The sequence below is a fragment of the Mus musculus genome, chromosome 4 (assembly GCF_000001635.26).
Source record: "Mus musculus strain C57BL/6J chromosome 4, GRCm38.p6 C57BL/6J".
Lineage (NCBI taxonomy): Eukaryota > Metazoa > Chordata > Mammalia > Rodentia > Muridae > Mus > Mus musculus.
This window is the reverse complement of record NC_000070.6, coordinates 8,665,301-8,674,400: the sequence shown is the minus strand read 5'-3', so window position 1 is coordinate 8,674,400 and position 9,100 is coordinate 8,665,301. Positions and strand designations below refer to the sequence as shown.

Below are 9,100 nucleotides of genomic sequence, written 5' to 3'. Positions count from 1 at the left end.
CAGCCTGTGGTGGTAGTGGTGGCTCACAAGTTTAATCCCAGAACTCCGGAGGCAGAGGTGGGTGAATCTCTGAGTTCAAAGCCAACATGGTCTACAGAGTGAGTTCCAGACATGGCTACACAAAGAAACTGTGTCTAAGCACACACACACACACACACACACACAAATAAACGACAAGAAAACATATTACTCTTTCAGAGGACCAGGGTTTGAATCCTAGAAATCATATGATGGCTCACCACCACCCCTAACCCCAGTTCCAGGGTATCCGGCATCCTCTTCTGATCTCCCTGGTGCACATAACACGGGTAGGAAAAACACTCATTCACGTGAATCAAAATAAATAGATCCTTTAAAAAAAAAAAAGCGTCAGTCTTATTCCAGCACTTCAGTGTTGGTGCTCATTTGATTGACAGGATTAAACACTACCATAGGTTTATTATGATTTTAGCTTAAACACAATCACATCAGTTGATTCCCATGGGATGGGAAAAAAACATCTAGTGGTGACCTGTGGAGGTGTCCCTACCCCCACCTCCACCCCCACCCCACGTCCACACCTTGATAGTGCAGCTGCGCGGCTAAGGCCCCGCCTTCCCTAGTCACATGCTGTAGGGACCATGGCTGTGGTGGTAGCGACAGCGGTAGGGCAACCGGAAGGTTTCCGGACTCCGTCTCAGGGGCTGAAGTTTGTGAGGTGTAGTTATTTTGTCCGAGTTGAGCTCTCATTCTCCATTTCCTCCAAAATGGCGCTGTCTACGCAGGAACTGGATGAGCGGAAGCCATGGATAGAGAAGACAGTGAAGATAATGCTTGGCTTCTCAGAGCCCACGGGAGTCACAATTGCACCTTCCCAGTGCCGAAGACACACTTTTAAATTCCATGACAAGGGCAAATTTGAGAAGATTGCTCAACAATTATGGACAAAGGCTCAATTGGAGAAGCTGCAAGCAGAGATTTCACAGGTTGCTGGAAAAACAGGCATTCATACTTAAACTGGACTTGCCCTCATTGCTCCAAAAAAGGAGCTAAAGAAAGGTGATATCCCTGCGATTGAGTGGTGGGACTCATACATCATACCCAATGGCTTTGACCTTACAGAGGAAAATCCCAAGAGAGAAGATTATTTTGGAATCACAAATCTTGTTGAACATCCAGCCCCAACTCAGCTTAACCCTCCAGCTGACAATGATACACCAGTTACCCTTGGAGTATATCTTACAAAGAAGGAGCAGAAGAAACTTCGGAGGCAAACAAGGAGGGAGGCACTGGAAGAGCTACAAGAGAAAGTCAGGCTAGGCCTGATACCTCCTCCAGAGCCCAATGTGAGAATCTCAGATTTAATGTGAGTATTAGGAGCAGAAGCAGTTCAAGACCTCAGATGGCAAAGAGACAGAACGTTCATGATTGAGGCCAGTGCTGGGCAGCTGTACCTGACAGGGGATTCACAAGGATGTCAATGTGGTGGTAGTGGAAGGGAGCCCCAAAGCCCAGAAGAAATTTAAGCATCTGATGCTCCATCAGATAAAGTGGGATGAGCAGACATCTAACACCAAGGGTGATGATGATGATGAGGAATCTGATGAAGAAGTTGTGAAGAAAACTAACAAATGTGTGGGAGGGTACAGCCAAAGACTGGAGCTTTGGAGAGATGGAGTCTAAACAGTGTCCTACAGAGAACATGGCTCGTGAGCGTTTCATAAAGCCTGGGGCTGAACACTACTGGGTCCTTGCACTGAGCGAATCAGTGTTGGAGTCCACCAACTGAGACTACTGCTGGCCATTGTGTCTTCTTTGCCTTTGTTTCTTCTGTCTTCTCACTCTCCTTCCCAACCTTACCCCACCTTGCGTGTGATCTCAGAACTGTGCCAGGCTGATACCGGGGCAAAGAGATCAAGTTCACCCAGTCAGCCTGGTGCTACCCTTCATCCTGTATGTACACATGATTAAAGAGTTATTAAAAAAAAAAAAGACCTGTGGAGACACAGGTTGGAACCAAATGGTGTTGATTTAAGTTTCATAGTTCATGTGTTTTCCAAGACAATTGGAGCCATTGATGGTTGGTGAATAAGGAAGAACATAAAAGACTCGTAGGATGTTATGGGTGGGAAACTCGTGTAATGCTCTTAGAGCTTGTAGTGGATGTGAGAATCAACATGAAAGGCTGGCAAAATACTGTGGGAGAGGGTTTGGGAGGTAGCCTGCATAGCATCACACACCTAGAGTTGCAGCTACCTGAAAGGCAAGTGGATCACTTGGCCAAAGAAATGATCATAGACCTAATTTTACTTGAAGATGAGAGCTGGGTATCTAAGTGAAATTGTCCAGAAGGTAGCCAGTCACGAATAAGACATTCAAGTTGGGCCTCAGCTCTGGGGATTGATAGAAATAGCTTATTAATTCTCTGGCCAAGGACCAACCATGAATCAGATCTGTACCTTAGATGTCACTCCTAGTTACTGGCTTCTGGGGGTGAGGAGGAACATGTACATACTGAATAAGATAGTGGGGGTGGGGGTTGAGCCATTTCACAGGAAACAGGGTCTGGTATTTTTTGTTTTGTTTTGTTTCGTAGCATTTTTTTTTGTTTTGTTTTTTGTTTTTGTTTGTTTGTTTGTTTTCAAGACAGGACTTCTCTGTGTAGTCCTGGCTATCCTAGATTTGCTTTGTAGACCATTCTGACCTTGAACTCAAAGAGATCTACCTGCCTGTGCCTCCCCAGTGAGGGTCTGTTATTCTTAATAAATTGATGGCAAGGGGCAGAGGATATAGAAATCCTCATTAACCTAACTGTAATTTATGGGTTTTATTTGAGTCCAAATATGAGGAACAGATAAGAAAAAGAGAGGCCAGTAAGATGGCTCACTGGGAAAAGACCTTTGCTGAAAAGCCTGCAGACCCAGTTTCCGTCAGTTGACTCATATGATAGGAGTGAGCTCACCACTACACATTCTCTGATCTCTCCACGGGAGCATATACCTACAGACACAAACACACTTGCAATACAAATAAACGAGTAAGGATGTTTTTAATTCATGAGACAATTGAAGAAATTTCATCTCATGGGATATTTTATAACAAAAAATAATAGTTTAATTCTTAGGCATATTGATGATTTTGTGGTTAAAATCTTTATATGAGTTCTTGATTGATTGATTGATTGATTGCTTTTCGAGACAGAGCTTCTCTGTGTAGTCCTGGCTGTCCTGAAACTCACCCTATAGGCCTGGCTGGCCTTAATCTCAGAGATCTGTCTGCCTCTGCCTTTCTAGTGCTGGGATTTAAGGCACGGGTCACCACTGCCGACTTTTTTTTTTTTTTTTTTTTGACAGGGTCTCATATAAAGGCCTGGAACTCACTATGTACCAGGCTGGCCTTGAACTTGTAATCATCTTGCTTCCACTTCTTCAGAATAGCCTACTAGCATTACCAACTTTAAAGGGAGACTAGAGAAACAGGTTTTAACATTCTAAGTGTTGGGATTAATATTCATCTTTTAGAAGGCACCTAAAGAGCACATCTTTAACAGCTGAACTGTCCAGTCTGCGTCCTGTTGCTTGTTGGTTTTAATTTTCAGCATTGATTAATTGTACAAGCCAATGGGTTTCATTATGACATCTTTTTAAAAAATTTATTTATTTTATGTATATGAGTGCACTGTAGCTGTACAGATGGTTGTGAGCCTTCATGTGGTTGTTTGGAATTAAATTTTTAGGACCTCTGCTGGCTCTGGTCAACTCCACTCAATTTGGTCGGCCATGCTCCAGTCAGCCCCACTTGCTCCAGTCAGACTTGCTTCAGTCTCTGCTTGCTCCAACCTAAAGATTTATTATTAAACATAAGCACAGTGTAGCTGACTTCAGACACACCAGAAGAGGGCATCAGATCTCATTACTGGTTGTGTGCCACCATGTGGTTGCTGGGATTTGAACACAGGACCTTTGGAAGAGCAGTCAGTGCTCTTGCTGAGCCATCTCTCCAGCCCTCTGCTCCCCTACCCCCATTTAAAAATATTTATTTGTTCTATGTAAGTACACTGTCGCTGTCTTCAGACACATCAGAAGAGGGCATCAGATTCCATTACAGATGGTTGTGAACAACTATGTGGTTGCTAGGAATTAAATTCAGGACCTCTGGAAGAGTAGTCAGTGCTCTTAAGTGCTGAGACATCTTTCCAGCCCTTATTATGACATCATATATATATGATCTTCAATCCCTTATTACCATGGCCTGTTTCCCCTCCCACTGATCTTCCTCTTCTCTAAGCCTCCTTCTAATTTAATTCATTAGATCTATTTTTTCTTTCTCTCTTTACTACTATTGTTTTTGTTTCTTCTTCTTCTTCTTCTTCTTCTTCTTCTTCTTCTTCTTCTTCTTCTTCTTCTTCTTCTTCTTCTTCTTCTTCTTGAGACAGGATTTCTCTGTATAGCCCTGGGTGTCCTGGAAGTTACTCTGTAGACCAGGCTGGCCTCGAACTCAGAAATGTGCCTGCCTCTGCCTTCCAGGTGCTGGGATTAAAGGCGTGTGCCACCACTGCTGGGTGTTTGTTTGTTTTTCAATACAGGATTTCTGTGTGTAGCCTTGGCTGTCCTGGAACTCACTCTGTAGACCAGGCTAGCTTCAAACTCAGTGATCTACCTTGCCGACTACTGTCACTTTCCTAAGTCAACATAATTTCTAACTACTTACTAAATATTTATTTCACACCCACAGATAACAGAAAAATGTAGCCCTCAAGCCTCACCAAAGAACCTTTTTTGAATAGTTGGAGACCACTACAGCAGGCCACACTGGCCAAACTTCAGAGAAGGACTTACTGTAAAGTGTCCAGCCACAGTTGATGTATCTACTGCATAACCCTACAGGTAATGCTCAGGGAACATGAAAAGATTATAGGATCCAGAAGACGGAGACATCCCGGTTAAAGATAGTGTCTTCTATATATGACAGGGAAGCTGTACCCATGAGATCTCAACAATATCTCAGCCTAAGCAAGTCTTAACAATGACAATGCCAGTTGACATGCCAGTGTGAATGGAGGGAATGTCACAAGGCCCCATCCCTGGATGAAGAATCGTAGGCAGTTAATGATTGCTGAGAAATGGAGGCTCAGTCTTTTGATTGATGAGCCTTGAGTCCTATACATATAGTGATATACAATCATTTGTTGCTTAGGCACCACGAAGATATCCTGAGAAGCACATCCTTACACAAGCTGTCATTGGACGAACCTCGCAGCTGGTAGGTACAGTGACCTAGAAGGTCCAGGTCTGTCATTCAACACAGCCTGTTGATGCAACCAACAGGCATGATCAACAGGAGGGGCTGCTGCTGCTGGCCCCTCCTTATGTGCTGCTTACAAAAGCATTCCTCTGTAAAGAGTACACATAAAATGATACAAAAAGACAAACACACAGACCAGCAACATAATGGTTTATTACCATAGTCAAGTATTTATGTCCTGTGCACAACCACATGTACTGTTCTTTCTGTTTGTTTGCTTGCTTGTTTTGTTCTGTTTTTTGTTTTGTTTTTGAGACAGTTTTTCTCTGTGTAACAGAGCCCTGGGTGTCCTGGACTCACTTTGTAGACCAGGATGGCCTTGAATTCACAGATATCTACTTGCCTCTACCTCCTGAGTGTTGGGATTAAAGGTGTATGTCAGCACACCTGGCTCTTTTTTTTTTTTTTTTTTTTTTTGACATTATTCTCAAAGAAGCCCAGACGGGTTGTGAACTTGAAATCTTCCTTTACAGTCTCCTCTCTCCAAGATAGTATCTATCTATCCCTCCCTCCCTTCCTCCCTTTCTCCCTCCAGTTGCAGGTGACCAAACCCAGGGCCTTCCTGCACTTGACCGGTAGGTATATTTACATCAGTGTCACCACAAATACAAGAGTGATATAATGTGCTAAGACTTTTAGGGTGGCTATGACATTATAGGTATCAGGGTTCTCTCAGCTCCATTTTGATCTTATAAGACCAGGTGCTGTTTGGTGATGGCTGGATTGTCATGCACACATAACTATGCTTAAAGCCGAACTGACGTGACCTCTGGGACTTGCATTAACAGTGTGAAGAAATGGTGGAGCACAGACAAGAGAGGCCATACATTGATGTATGTTGGACTTATAATACCCAGGGAGGGAGGCAACACTGCACATTTCTTTCTACTTTTGTGTATGTTCTGTTTCGTTATAAAAAGTTCATGAGGCCATTTGAAAGTCCAGTACTTCCCTATGTGGCGAGACAGTGCAGACATGGGTCCTGAGGAAGGCTGTTGGTGAAGCCCAGAGCATCTGAACGACCATCTTCTTGAAGAGGAGCAGGAAGCTTTTCTGATGAAACTTCACGGTGCTGGGGTTGTGTCTAGCTGTGGCCTACTAACTTTGTCACCTTGAGCTCATCTCTTACCTCCAAAGAACTCCAAGGCCAGCATCCTCCATCCTTACCTACCTGTGAGGCAGAGATAGTAATTGTGCCAACCGTATAGAACTCATTGTGCCAAAGGAAGCCATGCACAAACCCACCATGCTCCACCCAAGACAAAGTTAAATGTCCAATGGCAGTGTGGGTGTTTTATTTCCCAACAGAATGGTCACAAGAAATAAGGACATAGAGCCAGGTATGGTGGTGCTTACCTTTAATTTCAGCACCCTGGAGGCAGAGGCAAATGTTTGTGAGTTCCAGGCCAGCCCGATCTATAAAGTGAGTTCCAGGATAGTGAGTTCCTTTTTTCCTGTCTAAAAAAGTAGAAAAAAAGAAAGAAAGAAAGAAAGAAAGAAAGAAAGAAAGAAAGAAAGGAAGGAAGAAAGGAAAAGAGAAAGGAAAAAAGAAAGGAAGGAAGGAAGGAAGGAAGGAAGGAAGGAAGGAAGGAAGGAAGGAAGGAAGGAGAAATGAGGACAGGTCTAGAGTGTATAGTGCGACAGAAAACTATTGGAAGTGGCAATGGTGCCCCGGTGGAATGGAGGAATCTAAGGTCTTTGTCCACTGAGGTCATCTGGAGGTCAATGATGACATCATCATGTTCGGCTCATGATGATGTGTAGAATGCAACCAGAGAACAGATAATTAAGCAAGAAGCGCCAGTGGCAACGGGAACAGTGGAAGCTGTGTGCTTCCTTATTTGGATACGAGGAACTTGGGCAGCGAAGACAAGGGAGCCCTTTTGCAGAAGGATGGGAGTTGAGGGGCAGGAGACACTGTCCTCAGCTAGGTAGAGATGGGAGATGTCCAGCAGCCTGCTCCAAAACTCTGGGAGATTGGAAAAAAAAAATCCAGAGAGAGTTAAGGAAGGGAGCTGGGTTTCTGAGGTCTTGGTGGAAGGTGTCTGATGTTAGAATCAGCTTCATACAACAAGGATGGCCAGAGCAGCACAGGGTGGGCCCCCTTAGTGTCAAACGGGCAGGCAGGTGGCAGTCTATACCCTCTGTACTGTTGAGAAGAATGTTCTGTGGCCTTTGAAGTCACCTCCTTTATGTGACAGGAAAAGGGTGAGAATTAATCGCTTCTCTGAGTGGGCCGTGGTGGAATAGAGCCCCCCAGCTGCTGGAGGTGGAACTGCAGCTGTCTGATACTAGCGCTGGAAGAGAGCCCAGCCCCCAAAGCTAAGGGGAGACACAGCTCAAAGAAAACACAGCCTGCGACAGGCAGAGGCCCCATGGAGTGCTAGAACGGGAAACATTTTTTGTAAACACTGTTCTCTTCTCTCTACTCATCGCCTTTATTTCCACTCTACCTCATACCATGTCTGTCTCATCCTGATGTTAAGGCCAAAGAGCCGGTTAAGACAGGAAAACCTGTATCTGGAAACGTATTCACCTGCTTTGTGCTAAAATGCTCCAGAAGTATGGAGCGTGGCCTTCTGATAAGGGTAAGAGTTGGGAAGGATACATTGAAATCTACATTTGCCTACCCCACCCCTGTGCCTGCCCCTCTTTTCCTCTGCCCCTCCCTGAAAACCGAAGAAAAACATGCATGCTAATTGAACCCTCTGAGCTACACCCCCCACTCTTTTTACTTCTTAATATTTTGAGACATCTCACTAAGTTGCCAAGGCAGGTGTTGAATTTTGACTTTTAGTGTCTTAGCTTCCCCTCTATCACAGATCTGGAATTAAGACATGGCATAGGGACTCATTTGAAAAGCACTCTTGGGGCTGGAGAGATGGCTTAGAGGTTGGCTAAGCCATCTGAACTGACTGCTCTTCCAGAGGTCTTGAGTTCAGTTCCCAGCAACCACATGGTGGCTCATATCCATCTTAATGGGATCTGATACCCAATTCTAACGTGTCTGAAGACAGCGACAGTGTACTCATATACATAAAATAAATAATTCTTAAAAAAAAAAAACCAAAGCCCACTCGAGCCTTGAATTTGTGTGGGGCTGGGATACATTGTTTTTCTGCCAAGGCTTAGTGAGGCTGTATCTATTATCCCAGCTGTGGAAGCTGAAGCAGGAGGATCACTTGAACCTCTAAGTTGGAGACTAGCCTGGGCAACATAGTGAAAACTATTTCATAAAACAAAACAACAATAAATGTTCTTTTTTTGTGTGTGTGTGTGTGTGTGTGTGTGTATTTGAGTCAGGGTTTCTCTGTGTAGCCTTCCCTGTCCTGGAACTCACTCTGTTCACTAGGCTAAGTTCAAACTCAAACCAGCTGCCTCTGCCTGTCTCTGCCTCCCAAGAACTAGAATTAAAGCCTGTGTCACCATCATCTGCCTCAAAATGTTCTATTTTTAAAAAAGATTTATTTATTTATATGTAAATACACTGTAGCTGTCCTCAGACACTCCAGAAGAGGGCACCAGATTTCATTATGGATGGTTGTGAGCCACCATGTGGTTGCTGGGATTTGAACTCAGGACCTTTGGAAGAGCAGACAGTGCTCTTAACCACTGAGCCATGTCTCCAGCCCTCTATTTTTTATACTAATATTATTTTAATATTGCAGCCAAACCTAGTTTTAATTAGTATAAGTATTAAATTAGCAACTTATTGTGGAGTATAAAAAGATGACAATGTTTGTAAGAACATAATGAACCAAAATTTTAGCTAAATTATCACCAATTAGACCAAATCTATCTTTATCTACTTACCTAC

At 43.8% G+C, this 9,100-nt stretch overlaps 1 pseudogene; it reads left to right on the top strand.

The window, feature by feature from the left end:
- On the top strand, positions 835–1,966 carry Gm11809 (predicted gene 11809; annotated as a pseudogene).